General features: G+C 37.5%; 1 long non-coding RNA gene across 4 annotated transcripts in view; it reads left to right on the top strand.

Annotated features, from left to right (window-relative positions):
- LOC144295840 (uncharacterized) overlaps positions 1-21,089 on the top strand; it is a 64,027-nt gene that overhangs the window by 23,665 nt on the left and 19,273 nt on the right. Inside the window, exons 9-12 of one of the 4 annotated variants that reach the window (XR_013362938.1) lie at positions 230-372; positions 710-1,686; positions 4,857-4,980; positions 8,708-8,759. The exons of 1 other annotated variant lie outside the window; for it this stretch is intronic. This is a non-coding gene — a long non-coding RNA (uncharacterized LOC144295840). The remainder of the gene's footprint in view (positions 1-229; positions 373-709; positions 1,687-4,856; positions 4,981-8,707; positions 8,760-21,089) is intronic. 2 more of the 4 variants (XR_013362940.1, XR_013362939.1) reach the window with 2 other exon arrangements.

Below are 21,089 nucleotides of genomic sequence, written 5' to 3'. Positions count from 1 at the left end.
CTGCCACAACCATTCAGACCTCAGACTCATATTGGACTCTGCCATTCTATACACTGATTTTCATACTGTGCTTGTTTTTTCATCACACCAACAGTAGAAATCCAGCTCTACAGAGCTGTGACATTATTGAAAGACATGTGGTATTGTTTAATGCCGAAACTGTGAACTACCTTAAGCATGTGGTTTGTGCAGCATCCAACCAGGCCTGTACGATTGCTGTTTGCCTTAGGTTGGTACACTGTGCCCTCCACCCATCCCTTTGGTCAGGAGAAGGCACGAGACTAGCCCGGATTCAAGGGGCTGGGTCAAAGATTCCACCTGTGGATGGGAAGCAGCAAAGAATTGGAAACATCTGTCCAGCATGACAGCTAAGTCAGTTTTATTCCATATTTCTTTTCTTTTCTGTTCATCAGCTCTGGGAGGTTGGGTGGGATCCATTTGTCAGACAGAGGGGTGGACTGAAGATTCATTCAGAGGTGAAGGGAGCATTATAACCCTATGAGCCCAGCAAGGAAGAAAAGGGCAGAGAATGCCCATATAAACATTTATTGCAATAAATAATTAGAACTTAAATTTCCTGGTTGTATAAAAGTTATAACCCATGTGCTTCACTTCTCTGCAAAGTCCCTTGTATACCTAAGTGTTGTTTTCTAACATAAGACAGTTTCCTAGCATATAAATCAGCAGGGCTTTTCTGCTTCAATAACAGAAAATCGAATTAGAGTGACTTCAATAAATAGAAGCTTTTCTCACCAAACAAGCAGACCAGAGGTAAGTGGCTGCTGGCGTTTGTTCAGCAGCTTAGTGACATCAAGGCCAATGATGATTTCATTTTTCTGGTCTTTTTTTCTCACGGTTGCCAGGTCGCTGCTGCATATTCAGCCACCATGTCAGCAGAAAGAGGAGCTAGAGTAAGGGAAAGAGCAAGGGATTTAATCAGCAAAGCAAAAGCTTCTCAGGGACACAGGGAGGCTACTGCTAATGTCTCAACAGCCGGAATTTTTTTTTTTAATTTTTTTTTTTAATTTCTATTTATTTATGATAGTCACACAGAGAGAGAGAGAAGCAGAGACATAGGCAGAGGGAGAAGCAGGCTCCATGCACCGGGGGCCCGACGTGGGATTCGATCCCGGGTCTCCAGGATCACGCCCCGGGCCAAAGGCAGGCGCCAAACCGCTGCGCCACCCAGGGATCCCTCAACAGCCGGAATTTTAACCCAGAACCCATCGCAGTTAGGATGTAGCTTTGAAGGAAGGGAGCTGTGAATGGAAGTTGGGTGTGACGGGCGTCTCCCTAGGCCCCCATGATCCCACCTCCTCCTGCTCATACCTATGTGCAGGTCTTTTCTTTTAGGGTGTGTTATACCTAGAGCCTCACCTCTAATGGGAAGACTATAGCACGAGGAATGACATGTCACTTCCAAGATTAGGTTTCATGGAGCTGACTTCTGTCTTGCTTCTCTTGCGTTCTCTTGCTCTCCATTTGGATTGCTTGACTTGGAGTGACCAGTTGCCACATGGTGAGGGAAGCTTGGACAAGGCCCACAGGAGTGAGCACGGGCATGGAGCTAGAACATGTGAGGGGCCAGGACAGGACCTTCCAACCCCAGTGGAGCCCCAGGATGACTGCAGTGCTGGCCGACAGCTTGACTGCCTCCTCCTGAAAAGATGTGAGCCAGACACTCAGGTCAGCCACATTTGATGCCTGCATACAAAAGCTGTTTACCATTTTAAGTGGCTACCTCCTAAGCTGAAGTGCTACTTTGCACTAGATAATGAATACCTTGGTTCAATCAATTAGCCACGTCAGTGACACCTATGTGTGATAATATTAACAACAACAAGGAAAAAACTCCCAAACTTCTTGATGAGAAGCATATTGAGGGTATCTTGAAAGCTGAAGTAAATTAAGTACACAAACCCTCCCTGCCTTCAAAGATAGTTATCTCTTCAAGGGTTCTTGATTAATATGGCATCATATAAATTTTTATGCAGATTATGCTGCTATCACCTAGTAGAAATGCTTCTTTAAATGTTTCATAGGCATGTTGTCTACTTCTCAGGCCAACCATCCATGTTCAGATTTTGATTTCTGTATGTGTAAGTCTCTGAGTCTTCAGGACACCTTTCACAGGCAGAAGTTACTCTGACCATCTTCTGGTTGTGAGATTTTTGTAATGATATGTGATACCTTTCTTTTTTAACACGGTTTAGTTTTCTAACATCCCAGTGACTGCAGTTCTTTTTAAAATTAGTTAGTTATTTTTATTTGAGTGTAGTAAAACAGAATGTTACATTACTTTAAGGTGTACAACATGTACTCCTCATGTTACAGATGCTGCTTCAGCCTCAGAATACTATGTATCTCAATTTCTTTCAAAGTTCTCTATGGTGTAGGCCAATCTTAAATATCAAAAGTAGGTTCATTTTTCTCCAATATACATGGAGCAGGCTGATTACCTTCTTCTGTCTAAATATGCTCTCTCATTCTTGCTTTCGGGTCTTTGATCTTTTTATACCATCATGTAAATTTTCCCTGCACATCCCCCCCCCCACACTCCCTACCATGAATAGAAAAATTAACATTATTCAAAATAAAAAATGTTCCAGAACTCAACAATTTTTTTTAAATCTTAGTTCCAGAAATATTTACTCATTCCTACAGCATACCAGACATTTAGCACCTACAGCATCCCAGATATTTCCTATGTGTACTCTACAAATTATAACAACTTATATAACAAACTTTAGCAATGACAAAGGCATTATTCTATCCACTGTACAAATGAAAACAGTGAGGTGTATAGAGGTTAAATAAAATGCCTAAAATCACAGCGAGTGAGCAAAGATCGGAACTCAGGTGGTCTGAATCCCAAATCCTTGCTCTTCCCTCAAAACAATACTTCCTCCTTTTAGATATGGAGATGTGTTAATACCTTCCTCAAAATAAACCAAAATTGAGAATTAATTACCTCTGTCCTTTCCTTTTAATCCTTGAGCAAATCCTTTGCACTTAGGATCAAAAGTAGTTGCAATGATTCTCTTGTTGGACTTCTGCCTTCGTTACTTTAAGAACCTTTTATTATTGGCTTCAGAGTCCCTTGTAAGGTGCTCCTTGAATTAATCTTTGGCATACCTAATTTCTAGTTTGAATTCGGCATTTTAGCCTGTGTGGGTTTCACTGTTTACACTTGGGTAATTTTTTTTCTTCTAAAATCATCAGCCTTTTTGTTAATTGAAATCTTAAACTAACGCATCGTCATCTCATCAGTGATTTCCTGTCAGCATCTCTTTTGCATGCTCTAGAAGAATCTAATAATATTAAATATTATTTAAATAGAATTTTATTAATGCTTAGAAAAGTCTATTCAAAAATTATAAGAGAACCAGGCTTGAGTTGTGAATTGCATGGCTTTCTTACTGCAGAGGAAGCCACTGAATTGTAATAAACAGGACGACCAGTTTGGTTGAGATGTGTGTCTTTGTGCCTAGACACAATGTCAGTCCCATTATGTACTGCATCTCATTAATTGAGAAAGGAGAAAGTTAAGGGAATGCCATATTTTCAAGTAGGCCATGGGAGCTGATGCTAGGGAAATGGAATAGAAACATTTCATCTCTCCAGAATTGGATTAAGAATATTAAGAAATTTGACTATTAAATTACCCAAACACCTGGAAATTTTCATTCTGAGATGCTTGGCAAGCAGAGGCTCAGAAAAGGCAAAGCGCTGAGAAGGATTCTGACAAAGTCCTAAGCTAGTCAAGTGGATACTGCAAAGCACAAAGCACTTTGAGGGAGCTCCAGGGAAATGTGTGGTAATATGACATTAAGAAAGCATTACAGCTCCATTTTGTTTACATTGAAATATACTTTTAAAAATTAATTGACTGGGCGCCTGAGTGGCTCAGTCAGTTAAGTGTTTGCCTTTGGCTCAGGTCATGATCCAAGGGTCCTGGAATCAGTCCAGCATTGGGCTCCCCGCTTAGCGGAGCCTGCTTTCCCCTCTCCCACTCTCCCTGTTTGTGCTCTCTCTCTCTCTCTCTCTCTCATAAATAAATAAAATCTTTAAAAGAATTAATTGACAATTATCCCAAGGAAGGGATGGAGTTGAGGGTTATAAAAAGAATTAGTTAATTGAGGGCCTACCATGAGCAGTCAATACATAATGCACATTACCAAGACAAAGTATGAGGTGCTTATGAAGCTGGAGGGTGTGGGTTGCCTGGGTAGACATGTGGCTGCAACCTATAGCAGCCACACAAACATGAGTGAGTCTCTGAACCCTTCTTCATCATAGTTTCCTCATCTGTAAAAGGGAATAATAATAGACCATGCCTAATCAGGCTATCACAAAGATCAAATGAGTTAATAAGTGTAAGGTCTTGAAAGTAGCTCCCAACACAGAGTGAGTACTCAACAAAATTAGCTATTATTGACGATTAATTGTGGGGCACAAGCATAATAGACTCTTGAGTTAGAAGCAATCTTAAATATCTTTTGCTTAGCTCTCTACCTGTGCTTTTACCTAGTTTTTTTTTTTCTGACCTCATTTTGAGGTTTCTTTAAAACACAAACACACACACACAAACAAACAAAAAACCTCTTTGCTCTATAGCAGTAGAAAACTTACCATTACACACAGAAAAGTTATAGCTTCCAGGTGACTTAATGGCTAGAAAAATACTTTCTTAGATTGAGTAAAATCTATATTCAATAGCTTCATTTATCCTTCTTTTTTCAATCCACCGAAGGCACATTCAATTTCTAATGACTCTTTCAGATTTGGCCATGATATGTTCCCTAAAATTTTTCTTCGGACTGATCATTCTTATTCTTTCAAAACTTTCTTCACAGGTCATCTGGTTTTGAAACCTTAAAAAAAATGGCCACTATTCACTTTCCATCTTGTTGGCATACCTTTTAAAGCCTATTTTTTCAGAGCTGAATACAACTCTCCAGAATGACCTCTACTGATAAGGTCAGAGCAACCTATGGATGTCACTGTAAAATATGTTGCTTAAGACTTTGAGGATTGTTTGACCACTAGAAAATATTGACCCTTGTCAAAGTTATTGGTAATTTCAATCTCTTAAGTTTTTTTATGATTAATCTTGTCTCCATGCTCCTGTATTTGTAAAATTTGTTTTATTCCCATCTACATCCTTCCTTTCTTCTTTCTTTCTTTCCTCCCTCCCTCTTCCCTTCTTTCCTTCCTTCCTTCCTTCCTTCTTTCCTTCCTTCCTTCCTTCCTTCCTTCCTTCCTTCCTTCCTCCCTCCCTCCCTCCCTCCCTCCCTCCCTCCTTCCCTTCCTTCCTTCCTTCCTTCCTTCCTTCCTTCCTTCCTTCCTTCCTTCCTTCCTTCCTTTTTTCTATTTCTTTTTTGCTGAAGCTAAGTGCTGGTCAGGATTTATCTCTATTATATTCCATCTGGTACAATTTAACTCCTTTCTCCATACTGCTAAGATAATTTGGGATTCTGTTTCTGATATCCTTTCTGTTTGTTATTTGTATCCATAATTTGCAAGTTTGATTATGTGTTTCCTACAGAAGAGCAAACTATCACAGGCTGCTGACTCACTTCTTTGAGTCTAGTCCAGCATGCAGTAGGTACAGGTGAGAGGGAGCCCAATGGTTCTGCCAAGTAACAATAGAAACTTGACAAAAACGAAGCCCTGGTATGAGAGAGATAAAATCAGCCCAAAGTAGTTTTCACTGAGGCAAAATAGTTTCAGCAGGTACATTTTAAATTTCTCTGGGTAGACAGCTGCCTACCCATCAGCACTGTAAAATGGAAAGGACAGCTGGGGAGAAGACCGGTGTCAGAGTGTACAGGAGTGCTATCAGGCTCGGGCTAATTCATAATTCTATGCAATTTCCTCCACCCTCACCTCTCTACTCCCTGTGGGCTGGGCAACTATGGACGCTAAAGAGATGATGCTGAAATAGAGTGGAGTCAGCATGAACATTTAGATTGAAACACAGGAGGCTCTCCTTCCTGGAGAATTCCTTCCTTCTCAAAGTCATCAGAAGTGCATCGGCTGGAGCCTGGAATTTATCTCCTTCCTCCAGGTACACATTACCTTAAGAGATGCCTAACACCCTCAGGAAATACATGCTCACAGGAGATAATAATGAAATAGTTTAGGATTAAAATCTCTGTAAAAAAACACAACAAATAGAACAAACTTAGTTATTAAGCAGAATTAAGAAATCAGAAAGAACAAGAACAGAAACTAAGGATAATGAGTACCTTAAAAGAGATAAGAGATTATATGAGGAACATGAAGCAAGAATAAAAAAAGAATTAGAAAATGAGTCATTTAGAGTCACTGAGTATAAACATATAATGGTTGAAATAAAGCACATGGTAGATGAATCAAATGGAAGAATGTGAATAAGGCATAAAAATGAATTAATTGGCTGGGATATTTTGTCAAGGAATCCTTTCAGTAGGCATCACGACAGGACAGAGAAAGGCAAAACATAAAAGGATTGCTAAAAAAAAATGAAGAATAGACATAAAAATGCCATAATATAATAGAGGTCATGAAAGTGAGAAAAAAATGAAATTATAGAAACAGATTATTTCCTACTGTAACAGAAGTCTGGAAGACCTCAAGTTGTAAATACTGTTAGAACGCCGTAAACTAAGAAAAAACGCACACTTAGATACATTGTAATGAAGTGTGAGACTATCAAAGACAATAAGTAGTTTTTAAAAACTTCCAGAGATAAAAAGCAACACTTGTAGTAGAAAGGAAACAAGGATCAGATTCATATCAAAGTTCTGTGAGAAAGGCAACGTTAAAGTGTTTAAAATGTTAAAAAACTTTAACATCGAATTAGAGTTCTATATTAAATAAACTATCAACTTAAATGCACAGTCTTAGATAAGCAAGGCTTCAGAAATTTTACCAACTACCCTTTTTAAGAATCTTCCTTGAGGAAACACTTAAAAAAAAAAAAAAAGTAGGTCCCTGAAGGCACTATTAGATGGGAAGTAAAGTTAAGATTACTGTTAAAATTAAAACAAAAACAAAAACCAAAACCAAAACCAACGCAATCTTAAAAAGGGAGGGGGCGGGTACCTGGGTGACTCATGGTTGAGCATCTGTCTTGGGCTCAGGTGGTGATCCTGGAGTTCCGGGATCGACTCCCACAACGGGCTCACTACAGGGAGCCTGTTTCTCCCTCTGCCTGTGTCTCTCATGAATAAATAAATAAAATCTTTTTAAAAATCCAAAGTTATAATGATTTTTGAAACAATATCAACATGGCTGGGTGAGTAGAAGGAGTGGAAGAGTCAAGTGGGGACTGGAGCTATTATGTTACCACTTCATCAAGGAATGGGGTGGAAGGTGGAGCTTTAGTTATGGAGAAGCCTAAGAAACTGATAGGAGAAAATGAACAAAATATGACAAATAATGAAATAAGAACGAAGATGGCTAGGAATCAAAAGGTAAAAATGTACAGATTGGATAAACAAAATTTAATACTTATACAAAAAACAGTAAAGTTAGAGGGATAGAAAAAGATGATGAGATCAGTACAAAGTAAAGGAAATATATATTAATAAAAAGCAATCATTTTTAAGAAAGTATAATAAGGGATCCCTGGGTGGCGCAGTGGTTTAGCGCCTGTCTTTGGCCCAGGGCGCGATCCTGGAGATCCGGGATCGAATCCCACTTCAGGCTCCCGGTGCATGGAGCCTGCTTCTCCCTCTGCCTATGTCTCTGCCTCTCTCTCTCTCACTGTGTGCCTATCATAAAAAAAAAAAAAAAAGGATAATAAATATGTATATGTGTGCATTAAAAAATTACCTTGGGGAAATAAACAACTGAAGGAACTATGGGGAGAAATAGATGAATCAACAATTAGGAATGGATATATCAATTGGAAAAAATTAACAGGTGGTGGAGTTGAATGCATAATCGGTATAAATTACTTTCGTCAAATAGAGAACATACCTTCTCAAACCTCAACAATTTTTAGAGAAACATGATCACACATAATATAAACTCTGATTACACAAGTAGGAGAATAAGGAATCAATAACAAAAATAGCTGAGAAGTCTCATATGTTGGCAACTTGAGAAAATCTGAATACTTGAGGAAGAAATTATAAGGGAAATTTCAGGATAGAACAAATAGCACAGCTGTGACACAGGTAGTGCAGTTCTTAGAAGGAGATTTATAGCTTTAAATACATTTTCCTCAGAAAATAAGGAATAATAAAAACACATTCAATCAGCCTATACTCATGTTTTCATTCAAGTCATGGGTGACAATGTTGAAGGGGACTGAACCAAGACCAAGGGTCATAAGACTTCAAAGACCTCCCTCTGTTAAATCAATTTATTAATTGATAATCCTGGAGCAGGTATTCCATCATGACACAAAAACATTAAAACTCAGGCAATAGGGGTACCTAGGTGGCTCAGGAGTTGAGCATCTGCCTTTGGCCCACGTTGTGATCCTGGGCTTCTGGGATGGAGTCTCACATCGGGCTCCCTATAGGGAGCCTGCCTCTCCCTCCGCCTATGTCTCTGTCTCTCTCTCTTATGAACAAATAAATAAAATCTTAAAAAAAAACAACTCAAGCAATAATTCTTCTTATGACATAGTAAGGCATCTTTGGTATCATTCTGTCAAGTGACCCTTAAATACAGATTTGTGCTATCTATAGCATTCTCTTTTATGTTCCAGGCAATTTTCAAAATAAAGGAGAAGGAGGAGCAAGAAAAGGAGAGGAAGAAAGGTGAGGAGAATTTCTAGGAAATGGTTATTTTGAATGCTTCCTGACTCCCAATGAATATCTCTTTATTTTAAAATTATTGAGCATTATTTATTTACTAATTTGTTCAAAATATTTCCTAAGCTGAACATCAAATTTATCAGCTTCTATAGTTCGTAGTACCGACTATCTCTCTTTTTGAACATTGCAACTGTTACCCATCCCCAGTCTGGCTTTCCTTATGTTTTCTACAATTCTTCTAAATTTCACAATTGAAAATCTCTGTGGCAGGTAGTAAGGTGCAAGCTAGGAGCACGGGTGAGAGTCACTGAAAATTAATCACACTAGACTCCTAAGATGATGATGCCTTTGGATAATTAGTTATGATCATGATAGGAAGAAAATCTGGGAACTATTTTTTTTCTTTCTTGATCCTGAAAGCTCAGTGATCAAGAAAGCCAATGGACAAGATCAAGACGTATGTTGGAAATTTAACCTGTTCAAGTAGAAAATAACTTTTTATGGGTTTTTTTGTTTTGTTTTGTTTTTTTACTTTTTATGTTTAATAAAACATTGTTCTTACTCTGCACATGTGATCATCTATTCCCATCGCTCATTGTCCTGTGTGTTCCCAACCAAGGGATATTTTCTTTCATTTATTGCATGAGCCCATATAAGATTGCTGAAGTTTAAACTTTTTGAAGATATGAAATGACAATGGTAGTGTAACAGCATATACAAGGCATTGGGCATCCATCCAGTAGAGAACAAAAACAAAACAAAACAAAACAAAAAAACAAAAAACAAAAAACTCTGCTCTTAGGACACTTACCTTGTACACAGACAGGGACAACACGGTGGAAGAAAGTCTCCTAAGCCTAGGAAGTTTAGAGTGAATATATTGTTCAAACTCAGAGGGGAAGCCTGGGTGGCTTAGAGGCTGAGTGTCTGCCTTTGGCCCAAGGTGTGATCCTGGAGTCCCAGGATCAAGTCCCACATCAGGCTCCCTGCATGTGGCCTGCTTCTTCCTCTGCCTGTGTCTCTCTGCCTCTCTGTGTGTGTCTCTCATAAATAAATAAAATCTTAAAAAAAACCCTAAACAAACCTGGATATTTTTGAGAGTAAGTTTGGGGGCACTACTAATAGTATGTTGGGACAATAGGACTGTTGAGGGTAAACCAGGATGTGTGGTCTCCCAACTTAGAGAGGATAGAATAGGTTTGTATAATAAGCCATGACAACAGATGGTACCATTTCTTGGAACCTACATATGCTAAGCACCCTAACAAGCACTGGGCACATCATTTCTTTTACAGTCATGTGAGATGGATTATTGAAGCTTTTAGAGGTTCCCAAGTTGTTAGCACAGGAGTGAGATTTGAACCCATTGAAATCCAAAGCCAGTGCTGGTAATCAGTGTGCCTCTCATCATGGCTGTAAGTGTGTGCCGTAAGTCCCCTAAGTGAGAGATTCTCTAGAAGCTTGAAAGAAGAAGCTTCAGGACATTTAGGGAAACTGATATTTTATATTTTACAGGATGACTAGTCATCTTCTAAAAGGCATTATACCAAAACCAAACCAATCTCTGTTTTGTGGCACTCAACAGAGTCAACTGAAATAATGTGAACAAGATGAAAATGTGAATAAGCCCAAGAAGGGATGAAAGCCATGGAGGCTGGGTTGGTGACAAATGACTCTGTGAGGTCAGGGACATTTACAGAGACCGTACAATTTTTTTGTGTCCATGTCATGAACAGTGGCCATTATACCTTTTCATGTAGCTTTGGCCACTACCATTAGTCTTAGAACAGGATAGTCTTATTAGTCTTAACCCGTATTTTTAATGTTTGCACATTTTTGATAAGCAACCAGTTTCTAAAAGATGTTGACAGACTCAGAGGATTGAAATAATTTCATTACACTACTTTCCAATTGTCCACCTGTCAGCCCTCACATCATTTGTCCAGGGCACTTGCTATATACTATGAACTCTTTGGGGCTAATGATGTAAAAAGAATTTGAACTTTCAACAGTAAATAATCTGCTAGATAGCGGCAGCTGGCTGGATAGAAACCATCTCTGGTGCCATGAACATCTTCCATCCTGCCAAACATTTTTGTCCTGTGGCACACCATCCAGAACTCACTTTATATCCTGGAAACGTTCCCTGACTAAGCACTTTTGGTCCCAATATTCTTATCTCTCATGTGGCAAATGTGTTTCCCTACTAATGTGTGTTTATATGTACATATGTATAAAAATGAGGATTTGGCAAGAAATGGAAATGGACTTATATAGATAGACTGCCTTTGTTAGTGCTAATATTTATCCATCCATCTTGCCTCACTCTGGATTACTGGGACTCTGTATGTAGAGACAATCCCTATCTCAAACTATAAACAACATCTTAGCACTTATTATATAGTGTGATGGAGCTAACAGTACCTCAATAAATGCTCCCAGAACATTATGACTTTCCAATCTCTGTTTTGTGGCACTCAACATAGAGTCAACTGAAATAATTGTACTGCATTTGCAATGAAGCACTCAGAAAAAGGGATGAGTTGGAATGCATGCTATGACACAGTTTTATACAGCAAGGTACATGTCACTGTAACTTTTCTCTTTGCTAAATTTAAAATGGCCCCAAGAGGTGATTTCACTAGGTCACAAAACTCTTCTTTCTTTTTAAATAAATACAGTTTCTTTTCCAGTAGATAAGAAAGGAAATATATTGGCTTCAGGTTATGTGAGGTGAGGAAATCGGGGGAGGCTATCCTATTTGAAAGGATAAGAATGTGCACAATGAAAATAGTTAGAGAGCCCAGGTTCTGGTTGGCACCACTTTTATCTAGTGTATGATAGCAGGAAACTGGGTGAATTAAAATCTTTTTCAGGTGGATTGGAAAGGTACATTCTCATTACTTCCCTCAGATCATTGGAGGTTCTATTTATTTTCTGGATTTTTCCACTTGCTACTTATTTCTAGTTTCCAAGTTTTTCCTCCCTAGGTGGTGGTCAGTAACCAAGGAATTCCTTAACTCTGGCAAGTGGAATTATTTTTTGAATTATCAATATCATAATTGTTATTACAACTTTAAAGATATTCCTTTCCAGATACTTTGACTATTACAACAGGGCCCCTCATTGTTAAAACTCGTGACTTTGGGTTTCAATCCCAAATAAGATATTAGGTCAGTTGACTCAGAAGGAGAACTCCTCCTGGAGTCTTTAGTGACTGTAGGGGAAATAAGATAGAACAAAAGAAAAAAAAAAAAAAACTCAACAAGTCCATAACCATAGAAGAACCCTCCAATGTCTTGTGTTGGTATTTCAATGTAGCATAAAGTTAAGTTATAGTTGTTAAAATCCAATTGCATTGCCAGGTGTGGTTAATACCCTACCTATCTATGAGGTTGGAGAAGTTTCCCTCAGTGGAAAAGTTCGTAATCATATTTAGCTACTCCACCATTCAGCCCTTGAGTAATTATTTTGTAAGCACACACATATCATCATCATCCTCATTTCTCTAGTACTTATTAACTTGTGGCATGACAATAATAATTTGAAAATCTTTGCAGTCTTATGTAATGACTAATCTAGGATCTGAAGATATTTCTAATTAGTATTTTCCATGAACCTTTTAAAAAAGAGAAATTTGACTACTTTCTTTATCTACAGCCCTGCAGCTGCATCAATTCCTTTTTTGAGAAGTGAATGCTGAGTTCATTTAGATCTCCTGGAAAAATAGATCTTTCATGGGCAAAGCTAACATCCCATCATTGACATTGCGAAAACCCATTAAATTTCAGATTTCAAGGAAGGAAGTATATTCTTTTTATTGCATATATAAGTGGGAAAACTAATCTTTTTTAAATTAAGATTTATTTATTTATTTTACGGAGAATGAGAGAGAGAGAAAGAGGGAGACAGAGAGACAGACAGAGGGCACAAGCAGGCAGAGGGAGAGGGACAAGCAGGCTCCCCGCCAAGCAGAAATCCCAATGTAGGGCTCAATCGCAGGACCCTGGGAATCATGACCTGAGCTTAACTGACTGAGCCACCCAGGCACCCTGAGAACTAATCTTATAGAGTTTTTAAAAATAATTTTCCTATTTTAGGCATCCTTTGGGACTACATATTCTCTTATATGAGTTCTAAATCTAGTATTATTCAAAATATTGCAATAATACAATTTTTCATGTACGTTGGATTAGTGGGTATGGCATTAACTTCACCACTTTGGTAGGTATGGAATAATAAGACCGATTACCCTGAGATATGCCTCATTATTCTAAGTTAGTTGTTTTAAGCATCTTTCCTCCCAGGGAGACTGGGGTTTAGGGTCCTGAAGTCTAGCATACGATTCCCCTACCTGGCCCAGCTCTCTGAAACAGAAGCTGTGTTTGTCTTTTTTGTCATCAGCATGATTTAGTACTGCGACCTCAGTCAAGGTGTGGTCTTGCCAGACAGTAAACATATAAAAAGAATATAACTTCCTTCAGGCAGTAAAAGAGATTAGTTGAAGGAAGTTGGTGGTGACCAGGATAGAGCTGGAGACTGAAATCAAAAAATTTGTTTGCAAAGGTCTAGAAACAATCTACTGTTTTCATTATAAGAGGGCTCAACATGCAGTTCTATGGTCCTGGGAAAATCATTTTGGGTGCATATGGGGCTCCAGGTTCTCCATTTTACTCCTCATCTGTTAGAGATGCAAAACTTTTCTCTTCATAGGGAGTAGATTTCCAATTCCTAGAAGGAATTGAATAAGTAAATTAAGAATTGAATAAGTAAAACTACCTTTAGAAATTCATATATTTATCTTGAGTGTAAGGACGATTTGCCACCATTGAGAGAATCTATGTTTCTGGTATCCAAAGTGTATGTAATACTTCAGAGAATTTGATATTCAGAGCATTTGAGCAATGTATCTTATGTTGAAAATTTTAAGAGTGTGGTTTAACAATGGATTCTAGACTTGATATTGAAATGCATGAAAGAATAGAACTAAGTTCTAAAGCACTGGTTATAAATTGCTTATAAGATTTCTAAGTTGAAGGACACTGGGCTGGCTCAGTTGGAAAAGTATGCGACTCTTGCTTTTGAGTTTGAGCCCCACATTGGGTGTAGAAATTGTTAAAGAAATTAAAAAAAATAAATAAACCTAAAAAAAAGGTTTGTAAATGGAACTTAAAGCTTATGGAATATTGGGGCTTTGCATTTATAATTTTACAAATTTGCATATTAGTTTTAAAAAATATAGTGACTATAAATCATGGTCTCTGTAAACAAAAAGCCCCCCTCTAACATCTAAACACTCATGGTGATGCTTTGTGCTGGTGCAGATATATAAGTCCTGTCTGTTTAGAAAATGCTGCCTTCCTTCTCCTAGCCCTGCCCTGTCATCTTCTTTGGAAGCCTTTCCTGATATACCTGTACCAGGTAGAGCCAACCACTCCCTCCCACAGGTCCAACTTCACCCTGCCTCTAATGACTTAGTTTTTGAACTGTATTATTACAATTCTTTATTGTAATACTTCTACTACTTCTACTACTCATGCTACCCAGAAGTAAAGTATTTATTTATATTCCTACCTCTGCTACCTACCAAAGTTCATGTTTTGTTTTCGTCATTGTGCTAGGCTCTCTAAGGTGTTATATGGACTCTCTGAAATGTTCTAGAGTATTGTTCTACAGCCCAGGGAGCTTCACATTTTAATTCAGGAGCTAAGCCAGCTCTGTATGAAGCACCCTTGAACAAGAGTACTGTCTAGTTCCTGGAGGCTTTTATTTGCTAGCTCAGAGTGGGTCCCAGAAATCCATATGTGTGAGGAATTGCCAGAGGATTACAATGTGCAGCCAGGTTGGCTATTGTGGGATTAGAGGACAGAGGTTATAATTGGGGAAATTAGTTTAAAGGCACTAGATTATTTAAAATTGATATTCAAAAGCCTGACTTAGTATAAAGGTAACGAATAGAGCAAGAAAATGATTGTTGTTTTGAGTGCAGAGCTATCACCTGCACTAACAACCTAATTTAGTGCCTCTCCTAATGGGTATCAAGGCCCATGAGTACCTGAACACAGTGGAAACCCTGGCCTCAGTAGAGAAAATGAATGCAAGTCTTCCTTTCTCTGCACTGGGAAAATGTCTAGAAAACTAACAAGGAGCCTGGGGTGAGGGCCAGAAAGCAGCAGATCCTGGAAAGACCTTGGCTCAGAGAACTGCAAGGATCTTTGTGTCAACCACAGCTCCTTGGATTGTATGGAGTCCCCTTGTTCTCCATGAGACCAAGAGAGAGCTGCACAGGTGGGAATGGGTCCTCACTGTCCTGAGTCAGATGAGGGACCTCAGCAAAGACAGGCAGATTTTTTGTTTTTACATATGTGACTTAAAGGGGGCCTTTACCTTTCATTCCCTGTGAGGATACGGCCTTTGCTCCACCCTCTGTCCTCCACTGAAGCACATTTCTGTCCACACAGAAGTCCCTCTGAATATCAGGGAGGGCAAGATTGGGCAGAAGTAGTACATTCCAAGCCTAGAGGGGAAAAAAAGTGATGGAAGAGATATTTAAGATAAAATATTAAATTAAAAAGACTACTTAACTAACTATACCTGAAGACATGATTTCCTAACTAAACAACTGAGGAATTACAGATGAGGTGGTTACACTTGAGACTCTAAGAGCTAGAATCTGGTCAAGTGGACAAAATATCTCAAAACAGAACATAATTATAAAGAGACAGAAATAATGAGGAAAAAAAGAATTTTTGTGGGGAAAACTGTCCGCCTTTAAGAATGAAACACTACATCTTTGTGTGGTAAATATTGGGTAGCTTGTTTTCAAAAAAACAGAAAATTATGACAGATAACTATTAACAGAATAAAAAAGTTATGGTAAGATTTACAAATTAATTAAAGGAAAAAGAAGAATTAGCAATGATCAAACTAACAAAACCAAGGAAATTTTCTTCTAAAAACTGTAACCATAATTTGAAACATTTACATTTATATGTGTGTGTATATATGTATATATATGTACATATATACATATACAAGTATATTAGCCAGTATTGTATATGCAAATAAACGGGATCCTCTCATTAAAGATGATGTTTGTTGTGTTATAATATATACACACTTACCACTCTTTATAATAATCACACTTAAATGAATACAGAAAACTTGAAAATAAGGGTGAGAATAGAATAATTTAAAAAGGCAATAGAAAACAAAATAAAGGGATGCCTGGGTGGCTCAGTGGTTGAGCGTTTGCCTTTGGCTCAGGGCATGATCCCAGAGTCCCAGGATCAAGTCCCACATCAGGCTCCCTGCATGGAGCCTGCTTCTCCCTCTGCCTGTGTCTCTGCCTCTCTATCTCTGTGTCTCTCATGAATAGATAAATAGATCTTTAAAAAAGAAATCAAAATAAAACTAACAAAACACCTACCAAAACACCCTGAAAAGTAGAAAATGGGAAAGGCAATATATGAATATATAATTAATAGTATTGTATATTCAAATAATGATTTTGCATCAGATTAAGTATTGATGAGAACAGAGGAATATTTAGTAATCATAAAAGGAAAGCATAATAATTTCATACCTCTATGGTCAAAAACATAGCATCTAAGTACACAAAACCAAAACCATGCAGGATTTTAAATATATATATATATATATATATATATATTTATTTATTTATTTATTTATTTATGAAAGGAAATTTTGATATATGTTTTTCAAAGATGGGCAGATCCAGCAGACAAACAATAAGCAAGGCTTGGAGTCATTGAATAATATAATCAATAAACAAAAAATAGATGTGAACACAATCTTACATCTTCCAAATAGAAGCTGCAGTTTCTTGGTATGACTTTCACACAGAAAAGAGTTCATTATTTAGCCACGAAGAAAAACTTAATAAATAGATATTTTCAGACCACAAGTCTTTTGAGAAATTACCAAAAACACCTCACTCCTTGAATTTCAGAAAACATTCCCATAAAATCTTTGGCTCAATAGAATAAAAAGGGAAATCTAGGTAGCAATAAGAATAAAACTTTATACCAAATGTGATAGGGCAGACACAGCTGACCTCAAAACATCTTATAGCTTAGATTATTTTGTTATTAAGGAATGAATAAATACTAACAATAAAGGAAGTAAGGGAAAAAAAAACCAAAGAGACTAGAAAGAGAGAATGATCAAAAATCAAAGCTGAATTTAATGGAATAAAAAATGCACAACAAGGGGCACCTGAGCAGCTCAGTTGGTTAAATGTCTGCCTTTGGCTCAGGTCGTGAAGCCTGGGTCCTGGGATCGAGCCCCGAACTGGGCTCTACAGTCAGCTAGGGGGTCTGCTTCTCCTTCTCACTCTGCCCCTGCTTCCCACTCATGCTCGCTCTCTCTCTCTCAAATAAGTAAATAAAATCTTTAAAAAAATGCACAACAAAAAGTTCCAGATAGGATAATTTAACTCAGAATTTTTTTTCCTGAAAGATCAATAAAATGCAACTTCCAAAGGATCTTGATTCATGAAAAATGAAAGGTCAAAAGCAAAAACTGGACACACTTTGACAGACCATTTGTTATACATTCTCAGTTTGAATAGATGAACTAAAAAGAGGGAACCAAAATGAAGTGCATTTCCTGGCCTAAGAGTTAGTAGATGCTAGACTGAGGGAGGGCATTTAAAATAGGAGATAGAGGAATTCTGCTACTGATAAGCATCCTTCTTAAAGACTTTTTTTAAATCTTATATATGATAATTTATTGACAAATGCTAAATTTTAAAGTATCTTTAAACTTGAAAAATGGGGGAGCCAATTTATTTGTTTATAGTTATGACATTTGGTATAATAGTTATTGGTGTGTTTCACATTCAAGGTGTTGAATATAACCTGGGCAATCCATGATGGAATGTGATTAATGTCATTCATAACCCACATTTTAATAATTTCCTTTTATTGTGTGTTTACATTTGGAAATATTGCTGTATTGGGAGAGAAGACTAGTATCAATCAAAATAGACAGCTGTAAAATGTTTAGCAGTATGATGAAGAATTACATACATGGATTTCTCCGATTTTAAACAATGGTAACAACATAACTTGAAACTAGATAAATGTGCATCTTAGCAGAGTTCAAAGAAGCACTTTGAAGATGTTTCTATGAGAAACAAGAATGACTTTGCGTAATTGGAAATAGAATTTAGGAAAAGAGTTGAAAAGTCTTGATTCCAGTATTTTCCATGCTTTTACACCTCTTTTATGAAATACTCCACAAAGTTGTCATTACATGAGAAAATGAAACAAAAAAATATTAAAAAGTTTTTAAAAAAACATAGATATATATACAGTAATAAATTTTTTTATCCATAGTATTATGACATTCACCATCTTATTTGATCTTTTTAAAAATACTGGAAGCATAGAGGGTGTACTTTTCCTTATTGTATACATGAGATCTAAGATTCAAATACAGATCTTCGTCCACTTACAATGGGGTGTTGTCCCAATAAACTCATCATAAGATATTGTAAGTCAAAAAGTGCATATAATACACCTAACCTACCAAACATCATGGATTAGCCGAGTCTACCTTAAGCTTGCTCAGGTTACATTTGTCTACTGTTAGGAAAAATCATTGGAATACAAAGCCTGTTGTATAAGAAAATGTTGAACAATTCATGTAATGTATGGATACTGTACTGAAGCAACAAACAGAATGGCTATCTGGGGACAGAATGGTTGTCAGTGTGTCAGTTGTTGACCCTTATGGTCGCATGGCTGATTAGGAGCTGCTGCCACCACCCAGTTTTATGAGAGAGCATCGTACTGGCTATTGCTAGCCTTGAAAAAGATCCAAATTTGAAATTCCAGGTATGGTTTCTACTGAATGCATATTGCTTTCACATCATTGTACAGTAAAAAAAAAAAATGTAAGTTGAACCATTATAAATGAAGGACTGTCTGTAAAATGAGTTGATAAAGATACTTTGGCAAATGGATGGCACCTGAAGATTCTAGACCAGCAGTCCCCTCCTGATACAGTGCTCTGCAGGAGAAGGCGGGGAATAAAGGCTGATTTTATTTAATCTCATTCCATCTATTGATCTCTAATCTGTTAGCTTTTAGCATTTTATGTATAAATAGATCTTGGTCATCTTAAGGGCAGGTGAAATAGTCTCCAGAATGATGATTGAGGAGTGTGTATATGTGTGTGTGTGTGTGTGTGTGTGCGTTAAAGAGCCTTTTTATATAGCATAGCATAGCTGGGAGAAATCCAAGCCAAATAAAGTGAAAGTTGAAGGTGTAAGGACATGTTTCCTTACTGTTCTGGGCAGTAGCCTCAATTTCCACAGAATGACGTGGGGCCCTTCTCATCTGAGTCATTCGAAACTGCCCTAGACAAAACACTCAGAGTCCCAGCCTAGGCAATAAGCTTGCATTGGCAAGAGGTAGGACTAACCTATTTCTCCAATTCTTATTTTGACATTACAGTGAATATACAATCTTTATTTTAAACACACACACACACATACACACACAATTGTTACATTATTTTTCCATGTGGCTAAGGAGTCACTGTTCACTACTTTCATCTGGCCTTCATTAATGAGGTAGTTCAATTAGATAAATTACGTGTTGCTAAGTTTCTGATCTTTAAAGCTTCTCTAACTTATGCTTTCTGCATATGTGTTTTGAGGATAAGGATACAGCTTTTCTCCCAAGTATTTCAAGAAGGGGCAAGTTTACTTCAAGAGAGATTTTTTTTGAGAAATTTTTATATTAGATATTATATTAGATATTTATAATTAGATTAATTAATTAGATTTTATATTAGATATTTCCAATTCCTAGTTGGATTTCTAGCAGCTCTTAAGGATGGTCACTAAGTTCTTGCTGTCAGATTCACAACTCTATTATTTAAAATTATTTCTTACTTTTGTGTTAAAATTCAATTTATCATTTTAAAATGTATGGTTCATTATTATTTGAATGCACAATTCAATGGCACTTAGTGTATTTACAATGTGCAGCCACCAGCTCTCTCTAATACACCCTGGGCACACTAAACAATAACTTAACTCTTCCTTTCCCCCAACCCTTTGGTTTATGTCCTTATGGATTTGCCTAGTCTGGATATATCATGTGTGATAGATAATTTTATATGTCAATTTCACTGGGCCACAAGGAACCCAGTTATTTACTTAAGCATTATCTTAGGTGTTTCTGTGAGGGTAGTGGATGAGGTTAACATTTAAATTAGTAGAATGTATAAAGCAGATTGCTCTTCCTAATGTGGGTTGGCCTCATCTGATTCGTTGAAGGCCTAAAGAGACCAAAAACTGACTTCTTCCTGTCTGATGGTCTTCGAACTGGGACCTTGACATTTTTCCTCCTTTTGGACTTGAACTGAAACATTAGCTCTTCTTGGTCTGGAGCCTAACAGACTTTGGATTGAAATTAAACTTGGCTCTCCTGAGTGTCCAGCTTCCTGATTCATCTGCAAATCTTGCCAGCCTCCAAAATCTCATGAGCCATTTTTTTTCATAATAAATCTTGTTTTCTGTGTATATCTCCTATTGAAACTATTTCTCTCGGGAACCCTGATTAATATAACATATAATGGGAATCATATAATGTGAGGCCTTTTGTATCTGGCTTTTTATTTTTATTTTTTTAAAGATTTTTTTATTCATGAGAGACAGAGAGAGAGAGAGGGAGAGAGGCAGAGACATAGGCAGAGAGAGGAGAAGCAGGTAACATGCAGGAAGCCGGAAGTGGGACTTGATCCCAGTATTCCGGGATCACACCCTGAGCCAAAGGCAGACACTCCACCGCTGAGCCACGCAGGCATCCCAATGTCTGACTTTTTTTACTTAGCATAATGTGTTTGAGGTTCATCTAAGGGTAATATGTATCAGTAGTCTGTTCCTTTTCATAGCTGAATATTATCCCATTGTATGTATTCACCACAATTTATTTATCCATTCATCCATTGAAGAATATTGGGGTTGTTTCAAACTTTTGGCTACTATGAATAATGCTGCTATTTTTGTGTACAATTTTAAGTATGGGCATAGGTTTAATTTCCCTTGGGTATATACCTAAAAGTGGAATTGTTGGGTCATATGTTAATTTTATGTTTAAATGTTTGAATAATCACTAACATGTTTTCCACAGTGGCTGCACAATTTTACATTGTGAGCTGCAATGTGTGAGGGTTCCTATTTCTCCACATCTTTGCCAAAATTGTGATTTTCCATTTTCTTCATTAAAGTCAACCTAGTGGGGGGGCACCTGTGGCCCAGTTGGTTAAGCATCTGCCAGATATCCTTGTCTTAGG

Source organism: Canis aureus, chromosome 24, assembly GCF_053574225.1.
Source record: "Canis aureus isolate CA01 chromosome 24, VMU_Caureus_v.1.0, whole genome shotgun sequence".
Lineage (NCBI taxonomy): Eukaryota > Metazoa > Chordata > Mammalia > Carnivora > Canidae > Canis > Canis aureus.
The sequence above is the reverse complement of the archived record's forward strand: the minus strand, read 5'-3'. Positions and strand labels throughout refer to the sequence as shown.